Source organism: Sylvia atricapilla, chromosome 19 (assembly GCF_009819655.1).
Source record: "Sylvia atricapilla isolate bSylAtr1 chromosome 19, bSylAtr1.pri, whole genome shotgun sequence".
Classification (NCBI taxonomy): Eukaryota; Metazoa; Chordata; class Aves; order Passeriformes; family Sylviidae; genus Sylvia; species Sylvia atricapilla.
The window spans coordinates 9,447,425-9,462,568 of record NC_089158.1 but is presented as its reverse complement, the minus strand read 5'-3'; the positions used below and the strand labels follow the sequence as shown (position 1 = coordinate 9,462,568).

The 15,144-nt window shown below is 47.0% G+C and overlaps 1 protein-coding gene across 3 annotated transcripts in view; it reads right to left on the bottom strand.

The window, feature by feature from the left end:
• The window catches only part of DAB2IP (DAB2 interacting protein), a 127,592-nt gene that overhangs the window by 94,169 nt on the left and 18,279 nt on the right, over positions 1-15,144 (bottom strand). The window lies entirely within an intron of this gene.

Sequence of the window (15,144 nt, the reverse complement as noted above, 5' to 3'; positions counted from 1 at the left end):
CGTCCCCTCGTCCCCGCCGTGCCGTAAGTCACGGCTCCCGGAGAGCTCCACGGCAGAGCCAGCAGCACACGCTTTAACAGCAAAGCTTCTAACGTGTTATTTGCTTATTGTTAGGAGTTAATGTTCTACATAATCTGAACATTACGTTTAATCTCTCCGCTAAATAAGGCAATAAAAGTGTAATATTCCTGCGCTGGCCGGTAGCTACAGAGGATGAGGACGGTGCGAGAGGGTCAAACACTTTGGGGGGCATTTTAAAGAGAAAGCAGGATTTTGGGGTGAAGCATGAAGGCGTGTCCCTTCTGTGGACCGGCACACTAAAGAAACAAATCAGCTCCACATAAACAACTCGGCAAATCCCCGCAGAAGCTGAGGTTCTGACACTCTGACTCCCTTCCCCAGCCCCAGAAAAGGGAGAAGGGCTGAGCACAGATTCTGCCCCGCGGGAGAAGTGTCAGAGCACCAGAGCAGCATCCCAGCCGCGCCCACAGTGCACCCTCTGCTCCAGGCTGGAGCCTCAGGAGGCTCTCCACTCAGCACACAGGAATGGATCCTAGCAGCTCACTTTTATAAATGAACACCTTTAATATGTCTTGCAGGGCGATAATCACAGTGTAACTGCCACGAAGCCTGTCATTTGTTCGTGCCATTTAAACGCTCCTTCCCCACCTCGGATGTTCACGGCTCACATGATGTCTTTCTCAAGCTGCAAAATCTCCCTGGGCACTCTGTGTTCTGGAAGTGACTTTCCTGTTCGTAAGTGCACCAAGAATTTCAAACATCTAGATAACCAAAGGTGTTTCACATTTATTAAGTGCCACTTTACTTACAAACGAGGTATGTAACATGCATTTGTGTGCACTGACTATTTCTCTGGGAGCTATTTGCGTGACTGAAATAGCAGGAGGTATAAAACACAGGCCATCACATTGTACACTCTGTCACACTGCACAAAGCCAGCGTGTGAGATAACAAAGGCCTTTTCAATAGGGTTCTGTCCCTGAGAAATACCTTTAGAGAATTTCACAGTATAGAGAAACACGGCTGTGAAAAGCAAATTTGAGGATTTGCATTATCTACAGCACTGTTAAGATATTTCCCTCGGTACTCAGACCTCAGCCAGCCTCCTACTCATGGTATCAGCGTGGTATCAGCCCCACTCCATCATATCAAGGTGTTATCAGCCTCACACTCATCCTATCAACTCTCCATGCTCTTGTTCCTCTGACTGGACCAGGCTCTGGTTGCCTGCTGTGGACACTGGCCAATATTTGCTGTGAAGGGAAAATCCAAAATACACGACTGGCCAAACAGCTGATACTGGCCTAAACTCCTCTGGTGAGAAGGTTCTGGCCCAGGAATGAGAGACTGGAGTTCCTTAATCACTGTCAGCCCACCCACACATATGTCCTCATTTTATCAGGCCCCTTCTTCAACCCAGGAATGATTTTGAACTCTGGACAGGGCACTGATAAGGAAAAACCAAAATGCCTCCTGCAACCAATGATGACATTTTTCTTCCTCAATTGTATATTCCACATCTCCACAACTGTTCCAGGATTCGTGCAGGATTTGGAAATTAGAGTTTAGGGTTGCAGCAAGACATTACTTCCCTTCTGTTTCCCATTGTTTTTACATTTGTTGCCACCAGAAGGAAATCACATGGAGCCATTTTCTGTTTTCATTGCCAGCTTCCTTGGGAGAATGAGATGTCAGAGATTCTAATGCTGATAAATTATGCTGCTATAGTGATACTTTGCACCTCCATAGTGCACACCAGAGATCAGAAAGCCTAATGTGTGAATTAATACCTTCTGTAATTTCTAGGTGGGGTAAGAAAAATAAAAGACAGAAATTTGTCTGTGAAAATACAGGAGAGAGATTGTGACCCGGGGTGTGACCGCCGAGCTTTCCTAGTGAGATCATAAGGACATGATCCATTTCTTCTTCATTTGTGACTTTAAACAACATTTGATTCTGATCTCCAGACAAACAAGGCTAATCCCACCCTCTGAGCATTGCCTGCTCCTCTAGCTGAGCTGCATTCTTGGCAGCTCCAGCAATTAAAGCACTGCCCTTTGCATGCGTGTTCTTTATACACTTGAAAGTTTATATTGAGAGCTGTCTAGGGCAGAATTGTGTCTTCCTGTGTGTGGGCAGCATTCACCACCAGCAAAAATATCTTAGCAAAGATTAAGCTAGTAACTGAGAAAGGTTTCATTCAGAAGTTAATAGTCTCTAGGAAATGACAAAAAAAAATGGAATGTGCAAAGCCCAAGAATCCCTTCAGCTAGAATAAATAATGAAAGATCCTTTACAATGGGAGCAGAGGTAGCAGCTGTATAAATTCATCCCTGCCCGGCCTCAGGTCTGAACAAGAGGAGATCTTTTAGGGTCTTTAGAGACAATCACTGTGGTCAAGAGCATGGCCCCATGCAGTCTCTGGAAGGCCACAGAGGAACGTGGCACAGAATTCATCAAGGCAGGCAAGGAAAAGGGGTGAACCACAAACCACAGAGCAGTTGGGGTTGTGAGGAACAGCACCCAGGGACACCTCCCACTGCCCAGGGAGCCCCAAGCCCCAAACTGGGACACTCAGGGATCCAGGGGCAGCCACAGCTTCTCTGGGAACACGCAGAGCTCCCACTGAGCACTGATTTCACTTTTCCAGTGCAAGGGCGTTGCTTTTCTCGCTTTGTTTCTGCTGTTTTGCCTCTGACATCTCCAAGCCCGGAGTACAATCGCTCTAATCACAAGAGCTGACTGAAGACATGATAAAGACACAAAGAACGAAGGCAGAAGAAAACAAAACAAATCCTTTTGAGGAATGGCTTAATCACAACCACAGTAACTTCAGCTAAAACAGGATGGCACAATTCAAAACAGCACAATTAAATCTGCTATGATTTGGGCTCTTTTCTTACACATTTGACAAACTCAAAACCCAACGCCATCGTCTCAATGCAGACTGAGGAAGAGACTCTCATTAAATTTTTCTTCCTTATCAAATTTGGCATTTGCAATTACCCTAGAACCTGGAAATAATCTTATATTCTATTACAATGTTTGAATATTTTCGGTATTATAATACTTTTAAAGCATATGTGCAAACCCATCAGCACCATATGCCTTTGAGATGCAGGAACTGCAGAATTCCACACGCCCTGGGGCAACACGAAAAAAAAAAACCCAAAAAAAACCTAAAAAGGAGAGAGAAAAAGGGAGGGGGACAAAACTGAGCAGAGTGTTAATGACAGCAAAATCTGGAGCTCCTGTTTTATTAAACATAAAGTAATGATGCAAGTCTTGTGTCTGGAGCTGACTCCCACACCAATAATGTTCACTCGCAGCGAACCCACACGATAAAGTTATAAAGGTAAAAATTCAGCACCATGGAAACACAATAGAGATAAAATTTAAAAAATGATATATCAATAGATCAGGCTGGATGCCTCATGAGCAGCTTTCTTTGGAAGAGTCCTGGCAGTTCTCCATCTTCTCTAAGATGGGAAAGCAGGGACAGGCTGGGGCAGTGTGAGGGTCTGGCCTGGGCCACTGGGAGGGCACTGGGAGGGCACTGGGAGGGCACTGGGAGGGCACTGGGAGGGAACTGGGAGGGCACTGGGAGGGCACTGGGAGGACACTGGGAGGGAACTGGGAGGGCACTGGGAGGGAACTGGGAGAGCACTGGGAAGGCACTGGGAGGGAATTGGGAGAGCACTGGGAGAGCACTGGGAGGGCTCTGGGAGGGCACTGGGAGGGAACTGGGAGGGCACTGGGAGGGCACTGGGAGGAGAGCACTGGGAGGGCACTGGGAGGGCACTGGGAGGGAACTGGGAGCACTGGGAGGGGACTGGGAGGGCACTGGGAGGGCACTGTGAGAGCACTGGTAGGGCACTGGGAGGAGAGCACTGGGAGGGCACTGGGAGGAGAGCACTGGGAGGGCACTGGGAGGGCACTGGGAGGACACTGGGAGGGAACTGGGAGGGCACTGGGAGGACACTGGGAGGGCACTGGGAGGGAACTGGGAGGGCACTGGGAGGAGAGCACTGGGAGGGCACTGGGAGGAGGGCACTGGGAGGAGGGCACTGGGAGGACACTGGGAGGGAACTGGGAGGGCACTGGGAGGACACTGGGAGGAGGGCACTGGGAGGGCACTGGGAGGGAACTGGGAGGGCACTGGGAGGAGAGCACTGGGAGGAGGGCACTGGGAGGAGGGCACTGGGAGGACACTGGGAGGGCACTGGGAGGGAACTGGGAGAGCACTGGGAGGGCACTGGGAGGGCACTGGGAGGACACTGGGAGGGCACTGGTCAGACAGGAGCACAGACACAACCCTGGCTTCTGCTCTCACCCCAACCCCACCCAGAACAACCCCTACAAAGGCAGAGCACAGGAACTACTGAGCATCTTCCACATCTTTTTGTTTTAGTTCAAGCAAATCTCAACTCGGGGGGACATGAGGGAATATTTTCACTACTCATCATCAGGAAACTGCTATAAATAAGTGTTTGCTGTGAGTACAAGTGTGCAGAGCAGTATTTCATCCCAGGTCTCCACGTGTTCTGCTGTGTCAGGGATAAGGTATAAAACTGGGAGTAAATCTTTTCCACCAGACCCATCCTTATCCTGGGATTTACAGATTTTATTTTTTATATTAAATTTAATTTAATTCTGGAATTCATTTGGGTGTTTTTCTGCTCCTGCACGGCACATGGAAATAGCCTCTTATTGAGGCTCCGCTGAATGGATAATTAATATTTGTATTTGTGAAACAAGTAGAGCTGTGCCAACACTAAGCATCCTTTTATAGCCATAAATGTTCCAAACAAATGAGTTTACCCATTTGCACAATTACCAATGTTAGCCTAAGCTTTCAAAATAAAAGAGAAACCTTTTTTGGGGAGCATCTGATGCTGCTTCTCACTAAGTAAAGACATCTAAGTGCAGATTTTTACCCTTCTCTCCGTAGAACACGACTGCACTGAGTTACCCCAAAATGCAGAGCCCAAAACAACCCTGAGGGTGAGCCCAGGCACCATTTGTGTCTCTCAGAAGCCCAAGAACAGAAATAATCCCCCGAGTGTCCCTGGCTCTGAGGCAGGGCAGGAAGGGAATTTCTGTACAGCGCTGACCTTTATGGATCAAATATTTTTCATTTGTTCAGTGTTAAAGGCACAGGGCTGCGAGTGTCTGTAGCCCCTGAAACACTTCATGTATCATTTATTTCTGGCAGCTCTTTTGGATTTGAACTTTGGAGTTAGAAGTCGCTTTGCTGTCCTGCAGCTCTGCTCCTGCCAGGTGTGATGAAGGGCTCTGCTCAGGTGACTGAGCACACGGCCCCTGTGCAATTCCCTTCCCCAAAAAGCACATTTCCAGGATGCACGAGGCCTGCACGGGGCTGTTGTGAACTTGGAGGCACATGGGAGGCAAGAGAGTGTCGACCTTGAGGCTGAAGACACCCCCAAACTTATGGGAAACCTGCAGAAACCTTAGGAAACGACACTTTTGCACATTTATCAATCAACCCCTCCAAGTTCTGTTTGCATGGCAAACCCCAGCTTGCTCTGAAGATTTGCCCAACGCAACGCCAGGGAAAGGGAGAAGGAGAGAAAGTCTCCTTAAGTCTGCAGAGCAGGAGAGAAGTGAACTCCAAAGGAAAACCAAAAGAGTTTATCCTCTCTGGACCCAGAAATGCACCCACAGATTAATGTGTGTTCTCCTTCTGAGCCCATGACTTTGTTTTTGTGGGTGCAAAGTCCCTCAGTGTCTCTCTCCATTTAATTTGATGAATCTCAGGACTGTTCCCAGTCACTCTATGAGCTGCAGGGGCAGAAGCAGATCACAGAATCATGGAATTGTTAAGATTGGAAAATATCTTTAACATCCAAGTCCAGTTATCAGCCCAGCAGCACTTCCCTGTTCACTGAGCCACATTCCCAGGTGCCACTTCCAGGGATGGTGACACTTCCCTGGGCAGCTGCTCCAACACTGGACAATCCTTTCCATAAAGAATTTTTTCCTAAAATCTCATCTAAACCTCCCCTGATGTGTCACCAGGAGCAAGAAACCACCACTTGCTCCTACAACCTCATTCCAAAGGGATGAGGAAAGCCCCTCTGAGACAGAAGTGTGCTGGGATTCGGCCAAACCCCAGAGGAATGACAAAGCAGCTGCATGAGCAGAGGTGACTGGCCATAAAAGCTCCAAGCCTGCTGCTCCACACGCTGTGGGCAGCCTGGTGCTGCTGTCAAAGGACAGACAGGGAGATGCAGCTCTTCAGGACTGTGAGAGGAGCTGTCTGGGAGCCAGGCCATGGAGCAGCCCTGGAATGGGAGAGCCAGCTCATGTTGTAAGTGCTGCTTAGCAACACTGCCCTGCCACGGGCAGAGATGAATCAGATCTGCAGTGTCATTGCAAACACCCCGCTCAGCCCAGCTGAAAAATCAGATGAAGATGCACTGATGTCCCTCAGGTCACCCAGGGGACAGTGTGGGTCTGGCCAGGTCAGGAAAGCTGGAATTACATCAAATCAGAGGCGCTGGGGGTTAATTATGAATATGGCAAATCTCACACATGTGAGTATCAGCGAATCACAGAGAAGCAGCAGCAACAGAACACATTAACACACAACATCTCATCTCTTTCTCACCTCTGGCCAATAAAGAACTGCTGCTTGAGCTCCATTTTCATAAGGATTTTACCTATCTTGGTCACGGGATCTTCTCCCACTGCCCTGGAGAAAGAATTCCATGGACTGGCAGCTCCAGCTCAGGACATTCACCATCATAATTTCAGCTAACTGCTTCTTTGCAGAATTTCACTGTTTCTTTTCTGTTTGGGGGAGATTCCCTTCCCAGCCTTTGGTAAAGTAACAGAAACCTTGGGAAGTCTGGGTCTGGATTCTCCAGTTAGCACTGATGACTTCCATGGAACATGGACAGGGAACAGGTGGGACATTAATAAAGGGTGAAGGAATTCAAGTGTCAGGAAGAATCCAGACAATAACTCCACAAGTCGTTGTTATTCAGGGATCACTTGGTTCTTCAATTTGGATTCTTTTGTTCTCCTATTAAAACAAACTCGCACTACTCTGGATTATTTGTTCCCAGCTCTGTAATTATCATACTGTCAACATTTCACATCCCAACAAGACAGATAAGTATTCCTTGGGAAGGTGGGAGAAGGGTAATTGAGCAATCAGGGATGAAAGATGCAGAAACACAGACACAGGGAGAATGCAAGTAACCTTGAGGAGCAAAGGCAGCGATTCACCCAGAGAGGGCAGACCTGGGCACAGCCAAGTGAGGATGGCACCTGCGGGAGGATTTCAGTGGGATGGAGCACTGAAAGGCACAGTGTAGGACAAACTGCGGCATCCAAAACTCTGAGACATCCTGATCCAGGTCCCTCGGGGCTTTGCCAAGGGCTAAAGAGCCCAGGAGCTTTCAGGAGCTGCACTTTGGAACTGTTTCTGTGGGGCAGCACTTCATCTCCAGTGGGTCACTGACAGTGACCATTACACCAGGTACAAAACCCGTCCAGGAACAGTTGGCATCAGCCACTGTACCCTTCTATTTCAGGAAAGAAGGTCTTTTTTGTTATATAAAGCAGATTAATTCTTTCCCAAACTCAGGAATGAGAATATCCCTTTTAAAAGCCAGTCCCCAGGCAGATTCACCCCTCAACAAGCTCCCTGTGCACGGAGGGAGCAAGGAGGGCAGGTGCTGGAGGTGGGAGGGCAGGTAGGAGATGCTGTCGGAGGGAGGGTTTGGCAGGGCACACAGGGAGGGTGTGAAGGCAGAGCTCTCCGAGTGATGTGTTACACTGGCTGTGCCCAGAGAAGCTGCAAAGCCAGGATTACATCTCCAGGGTTCTTCTCGTTCCTGTGCCAGCCCTCTGACCACCCAAACACACTGCTCCTGGTAGAACAGGTATCCCAGCTCGCCAGGAGGAGCAATAAACACACAGGGGAGAGGAGAAAACCGTCCCCATAAATCTCTTTACATTACTGCTCCCTTTTAAAGTCCACCCTCGGGTGTGATGTGGGGTAAACTGGTTCAGGAGGGTGTTTTATCCCTGCTTTGATGAATGGCACATGGATGTCCTGCTGTGTCAGGCCTCTCCCTGCTCCCTGCCACCTGAACCTCTGGGGCACAGCAAATGCTGCAAGAGAGAACCCAATTTCTCACAATACTGACCAGCTCTGGGTTTACAGGAAGGTAGCAGCACCGAGCTGCCTCATTTTCTCTGACAAACCTTGTGTGCTTTTAGTAACACGTTTTCTACAAAACCCAGCTGCCAAGCCAATAAATTTTAAAAAGCAGTTGGTAGATGATGTGTTTAGAGTAAAAAAAAAAAAATATTATTATCTTTTGAATGTAGGGATTCATTGTGTAATTTTGCAGTAAAAGTTACTCATTCAAATATGAAACTCATGTTCCAGGCAGATGCTCTTGGCTTCAAAGACTTTCCCCACATTTCTGCAGTTTAAATTGGAACATTTGTATTCAGCAATAATTACAGCTGCAATCAAACAAAAATGCTCACTTTTGTGAAGGTGTGGGGAATACCAACTGGAATTCAGATGATCCATAGCCCTGAGTTTCCCCTATCTACCTCCCTAGACAACTCACTTCCCAGACATTGTGCAAACACTGAAGATGAAATTCATTTATCCTCATCTCAGAATTTATGAAAATTGCTATTTCAGTTTGATTCACCTCCTACTTACAGCTTTGGAAAAAAGGACAATGGAAGGATAAATAAAACTCACACATGACATTTCCAGGAGCACCAGCCTGGCTTTCATGATTTCTCCATCCTTCAGGACACACAGATCAGAGAGCTTTTTGATTAAGAAAGCTCAGAGAGAAATGAAAACCAAGACAAGACAACTCCCTCCTCCTTTGTGCCACCTTTACTCCTTTCCTTTCCCTCCTCAGCTCATACTTTTTGTCTGATTTTGGGCTGAGGTGCTGAGGAAGGTGATGTGAGGCAGCACAACTGACAATTCTCTTAAAACACTCACACTGAAAGATATAAACCAAAAAGAATATCCTTCAGGAACTGGAGGCAAAAATTAAGTTCACTGCTGGTTTATCCCTCGAAATAATAAGACAGACATCGCAAGTGACAGATCCTATTTTTGGGTCTTAGCAGTGACTATTTCTTGCCTAATTATTAGCAGTGGATTTACTATCTTTAAAGCAGAATTTTGTCACTCTGCAGGAAGTTTCAATTCTATCAGGCAGATTGAAGAGTCAGTCACTTATTCCTTAACTATTTTTGACTTGGTTGCTAATTACCAAGGAAGGCTTCATTCCCAGAGGGCCCGAGGGCAGGGCCAGCAGTGTCCCTCAGTCACAGCCAGTGCCACACCAGCTGGGACACTCCCTTGTTTCCCAGGGAAGGAGATGAAGGTCTCCTCCTCCACCCCTTAAGAACAGCAAAAAATTTTTTTAATTCTTGCGTCTAAATGGGCTCTGTCCAGGAGCCTCTGTCCCCATCACCCGTCTCCTGTTCCATGGGACTCCTCGGGAAACGTAAAGTCAATTAACCCGGAGTTTAGTCAATGAAGTAACCTTAACGATGTGCTCCAGTCAGGCCAGGCTGTGCCGTCGTGCCAATGCCATGGAGATGACCTTGCAAGAGGCAGGAATGAAGGGAGGGGACGAGGGACAGGGACAGGTCACACTGCTCAGGGCAAATCCCATTCCGCAGAGCCGTGTCGGGAACTACACGGAGCCATTCAGGAAATAAAGACATGATTAGTTCTGGAGCTAATTTCCTTGGTGCTTTGAAAAATGTTGCAGGGAAGATATGATCCACTGTAATTATGGAGGAAGATAAAGACAAGAAAGTTTCTGGCAGAGCTCCAGGCCTGGGAACACCTGAACACCTCAGGAAAAGCAGCAGAGCTTCCCCAGCTCCCTCTCAAATTATCCTTGATGCCTGAGCCATGAGTATCACTGGGAAAAAAGCGTGTGGGGAGGACAAACACAGCCTATTGCTTATCAGAGTGCAGCGCTGAGGAAAAGTGACAGCATGGAGGAGAACGGGAATCTTGTCTCCATGGCAACTAAAGTTTGAAAAAAGTCTCTAGAAATCGATGTCATCTTCCCATGTGTGCTCCACCCCGAGCCAGGGATCCAGGTTCTGCACTGGCCAGGGGAGCAGGGATCAGACCTGCTGCTCCAAGCAGCTGCACTCAGTTTGAACAACAGTGTCACCACCTGGAGAAAGCCTCACACCAGGCAGCGCCAGCCCGGATCTGCAGGGGAAGAACAAACCTCCAAAATGAATCCCAAACGATCCAGTCAAGGGCCATAAACTCCTCCGTGTCTGTTAAAGCTCGGCTGCTTCCACGGGGAGAACAGCAGGGACAGGATCACTGCCAGCTGGGATGGGGAATCTCTCCCATCATTTCCTGTCACAGCATCATCATCAGTACCACAGTCCACACTGCCGTGTGAACATCTACAGTGAAAGACCAAAAAATGATGGCTCAAAACGTCTTCTGGAAATTAAGGAGAAATGCTTAGTCTAAACTAGAGAAAAATAAATCTGTCTCAGAAACAAAACTTGGTAGAAATGCATTGAAAACTGCTCAGGGTGAACTGTGGCAATGACACAGATCTCTGTGAATTCCAGTGCAATGAATTCAGTATTTCAGCAAATGCTGAATATCCCTGAGCTAAAGCAGTACACATCCCCAGTGGAAGAAGTTCACAGATGAAGGTCCTGATGCAATGGGCACTCCTGTTCCAGTCTCCAGGAGATTCAGATAATACCTTCCACTCCTTGACTTGTTTTCTGAAAGCACAATGCCAGTGCTGCTGAAAGGGGGAGGATGGGATGTGTTTATTATCCTACCTTTCATATCTGCAGGACAATTCTCTATCTGTGACCCAGAAACAAATTAAAGGGACACTGTCATGTTGGATATTCTAATGGCCCTCTTTCCTTTGTGCTACCAGCAACGTGAGAGTTTTCAGTGCCCAGAGGTTTGAACAAATTGAAGCTTTTGTTTGTTTGCTTTCTGCCTTTCATTCACTGCACAGAAACGAAACCAGTCAGGTCCATTTGCCTCCCTACAGCCTCTCAATTAGTCCAGGCTCTTTGCACTTGGGCTTCCTGGGAAGAGACTGAAAAACTATGAATTTGCTTCTTGTAGTAGCTTCGAAATGAACATTTTTGTTCAACTCAGGCTCCGGAGATGGAAGTCTCTAAAGAATGGATATGGATCCAAGTATGTGGCTGAAAAATCCAGGGAGAATCTGAAATTGTTTCTCTGTCTTTGTGAGGGGAACTCAAACAAAAATACACCAGAGCACCCGAGTGCCTACTGAATTGGTAAATTGCCACAAAAATTGCCAAACAAACACGTTTTAGAGAGTAAAGGCCAATCCCTTGGTGGGTTTAAACCACTTTTACCATTTATAGTGATGCCTTGAGTTGGTTTTGTTTCTTATGAGATGACCAGCAGCATTACCACACTGCTTCATAAAGATTTTGAATGATAGGCAAAGTGGTATAATCTTCCCAGGCCTTAGTTTCCCGTTTATTTTCAGGCATTATGGTAAATTGCAACCCCACAGTGCCTGCAAGCCTGAATTCATTCAGATTGGCAGAACACTTTAACAGCTCCAGATGAAAGGTGCTACAGAAGTGCCAAGTACTATCACTGTAATTATCATTCAATATACACTGATCAAAAGAATGAAATGTGAATTAGCATTTCCTATTAGCCCTACTTACTGCCTAAATGTTAAATATTCCTCCCATGGGCTCTCTCCATGAAAACACACAGGAGCTGTTGGTATTTCTCATCTGGCTACAACACTCCTTCCCCAGGAGTGGAGGAATGGAAGGATCTGAGGAGAGTCATGAAACCTGGAGAACAACACATGAGGTTTATCTCACAAGAACTTGCTCAGGCTTTCTGGGGAGAAGGAGTTCAGAGCTGCTTTCTCACTCCTTCCCTCCTCATTCCCGGCACAAGGAATCTGCCCCAGTCCCAAGGATTTTCTGCTGCTCCCCCAGGAGCCTGAGCCCTGCTGAGAGTCCAGAGGGATCAGTCCAGTGTCCTCAGAGGCTGAGAAAGTGTAACCAGCTGGAGAAGCTGAACAAAATCAATGGAATTGTGCCAATTTAGACCCTCTGCTGAGCCAGGCAACTTCCTGAAACATTTGTTTTCCCCTTTCCCACCCAAGAAGTACTCAGTACTTGACTTTACCTTCCCCAGAAGTTTCCCTGTTTACCCACTGCCCACAGGAGGCAGCAAGGCGAGCTCCTGCCCCAGTCCAGAACACATTCCAGTGGTTCAAGGCACAGGAATTCGGTGGTTGGTGGCGTTTCCCTCCCGTGGAAGCTGCAGGTTAACCCAGAGACTCTGCCCGGGCACTGGGAGGATCCCCACAAGCCTCCTCCCGATGTGGCAGCAGCAGGGAATGTCCTGTCCCCTCCTCAGTGTCCCCCGCCTGAGCCAGCCCTGCTCCTGCCCCGGGGACCCTCTGCTGTCCAACCACCCCCAGCGACCAGGAACCCACAAAAACCACAACAGGATCACTCAGATCCTACAGAGAAGCGGCCCCAGCGTGTGGATTAAGCTGCTGATGAGCCCTTATGCTCTTCTTTTCTCTAAAACTGTCCTTCAGACGGCTGCAGGCTCTGACAAAGAGACCTCCCTGGAACACACTCGGTTCAAAAAGGGAAAAAATCCATACCCTGCCTTGCTGAGCCCCTTTCAGCGAAGCAGGTCATAGCACCATGTCTTTTATCCTGTCATTCTTGTCTCCTGCTTGATGCACATCATAAATCCTCGGTGGTTTGGACTGCAGCTCTGTGCTGAAATCTGACAGTCCCTCCTGTCTCTGACCATGCTGCCTTGCAGTTCTCCCCAGCTGGAAATTCCAGGTTTACTTACAAAAAAAATTCAACATACAAGGTCAGACTCAAAGAATTAAAAATGTCTTTACAGTCAGGTTCACTTTTCAATCCCTGTGCTAGGAAGCATTAAGGAAAAAGATTCTCTTTTTCAGAATGAAATTTATCCTTCATACCTTAACTAGAATTTTTCTCATGTCTGATAAAGGACAAGCAAAAATTAAAGATCAAAAATACTCATAGGTTTATGTTAATAAGATGACTTAGAAAAATCAGGCAGAGGGCTCTAATTTAAATAACAAGCAATTAAAAATTTGACAACATGAGGTGCTGGCAGAGAACATAAGAAAGTCAAGGCATTTCTGCGCTAGGAACAAGGACTTGGGAGTCCAGGAACCTGCTTACTCATTTTCACATTACAGCATCAATTTGGAGAATATTTAATTCTCTTGAAACTGAGGAGGATTTCAGAGAGGTAATTAGGAATAGTTTAGCTAGTGGTTAACACCAGGATTGGGAATTAGAAATGAAGAAATTCGGCTCAGGAGGTATTTTTGGGCTTTGGAGCACGATCAGATCTAAGTTAGCGAAGTTTTCACTCCCTCAGTTTTCCCAGCTGGAAAATGAGGGTGGTAAGAACAAACCACCTTTGTGGAGAGCCTGGAAATCCATCCCCAAAGGATGCTGAAGGTCCAGCTCAGGGTGCTGGGTACCTGAGAAACCCCTCCTGATTTCTGCCAAGCAGTACCAGGGAGACTGGAAATAACTGCAAAAGCTCCAAATGACCTCGTTTTTCTTGCAATCTCTCAAATGCTCGCAGCCCCAAAGCTTCCAAGCATGTCCTGCTGCAGAAGTGGTGACTGAAGTGACAGATACATTCTCCAAGTAATTTCCCTATTTCTTGCTGCCACTAACGCTGGTTACCCAAAGTCAGTTGCAGCTGACAGTTTAATGATAATGGCTTTATGTTTATATATCATCTGTGATAATGTTCCTATTCTCCTTAAATTCAATCCCCACAAAAGGGGCACTTTAATGTATGCAGCCACAGACCAAAATGACAGTAATTTTCCCTCTGAGCTGCAATGGTTTAGTAAACAATTACATTTCAATTAAAGAGGGGTGATCACGCCGAGGGAAGTGCCATTCCACTCATTCCACATAATACAGGAACATAAATTCTCCAAAGTCAAATCATTATAATATAATTTACATGACTGCTTTTCCAAAAAAAAAAAAAAAGGAAAATAGAGTGTAATATTGCACAGGCAAAAACTTGGGAAAAAAATATCCTTCAGTATCTTGTCCACAGCAGCTTGAACTGGGATCCCATTATTTAGGATTATGTTCAGTGAAGAGGAATGGCAGAAGGGCTCTTCACTTTCATCTCTCCAGGAGCTTCCATTTACTGCCATTAGTATTTAATACTTCATTTATCAAGGATTAAAACCAGGATAGATGGAGGAATGCTGTAAGAGCAGCTTATGATGGATCACTGCAAATTCAGCTGTGTACTGAGCCCTAACAGGCAGGAAAACTGCAGGAAAACAAGTTCCTGTTACAAAGAGAAGAAAAACTGTGTTTTGGTGTGGTTTGGGGGATTTTGGGAACCAGTGTGGCTTCAACCAGAAGAAGCACTGAAGTGGTATGGGTGCTCCTGAAAAGCAAATGATTAATGCTGGAACTGAGGATTTAAGGGCTGGAGAAAGAAATCCTAAATTCTGTCTAGTAAAATACAGAAAATACAGATGCTTCCTCAAGTTGTTTGGCAATTTGGACTTTGCTTGGCCCGGGCTATTTTCGTAGAGAACGGAGTAAATCGGGCTCTAACAGAAGGAGTCAATAGATGGCAGTGCTTTGATGGGATGGGAGCCTCAGCAAATCCTCCCCTGCACCGTTTCCCTGCGAGGTGGGCACAGTGAGGGATTGCACTGGCCCTCAGCAGAGTTCCCCAGCCTCTGGCCCCCGAGTTTGATGAAATACCCCAGGAATTTCAGATTAAACCCGTCTCACACCTCGAGCTTTTGGGATTCTCTCTGGCTTCTCCTAAAAGCACGGCCGAGGAGGAGGGACACGGGGATGTCTCCAGCCCTGCAGCATCACCAGCTGCTGCCTGCTGCCCACTGGAAATGGAGACTAAAATGTGAACCCTCGTCTCTGAGAGCAGGCTCAGGACAAGGGACCTCAGCTCAGGGCTGGAGCCTCAAATTTCTCGTTCTGCATCAGCTCATACGGAGCTCTGAGAGCACGGAGGGG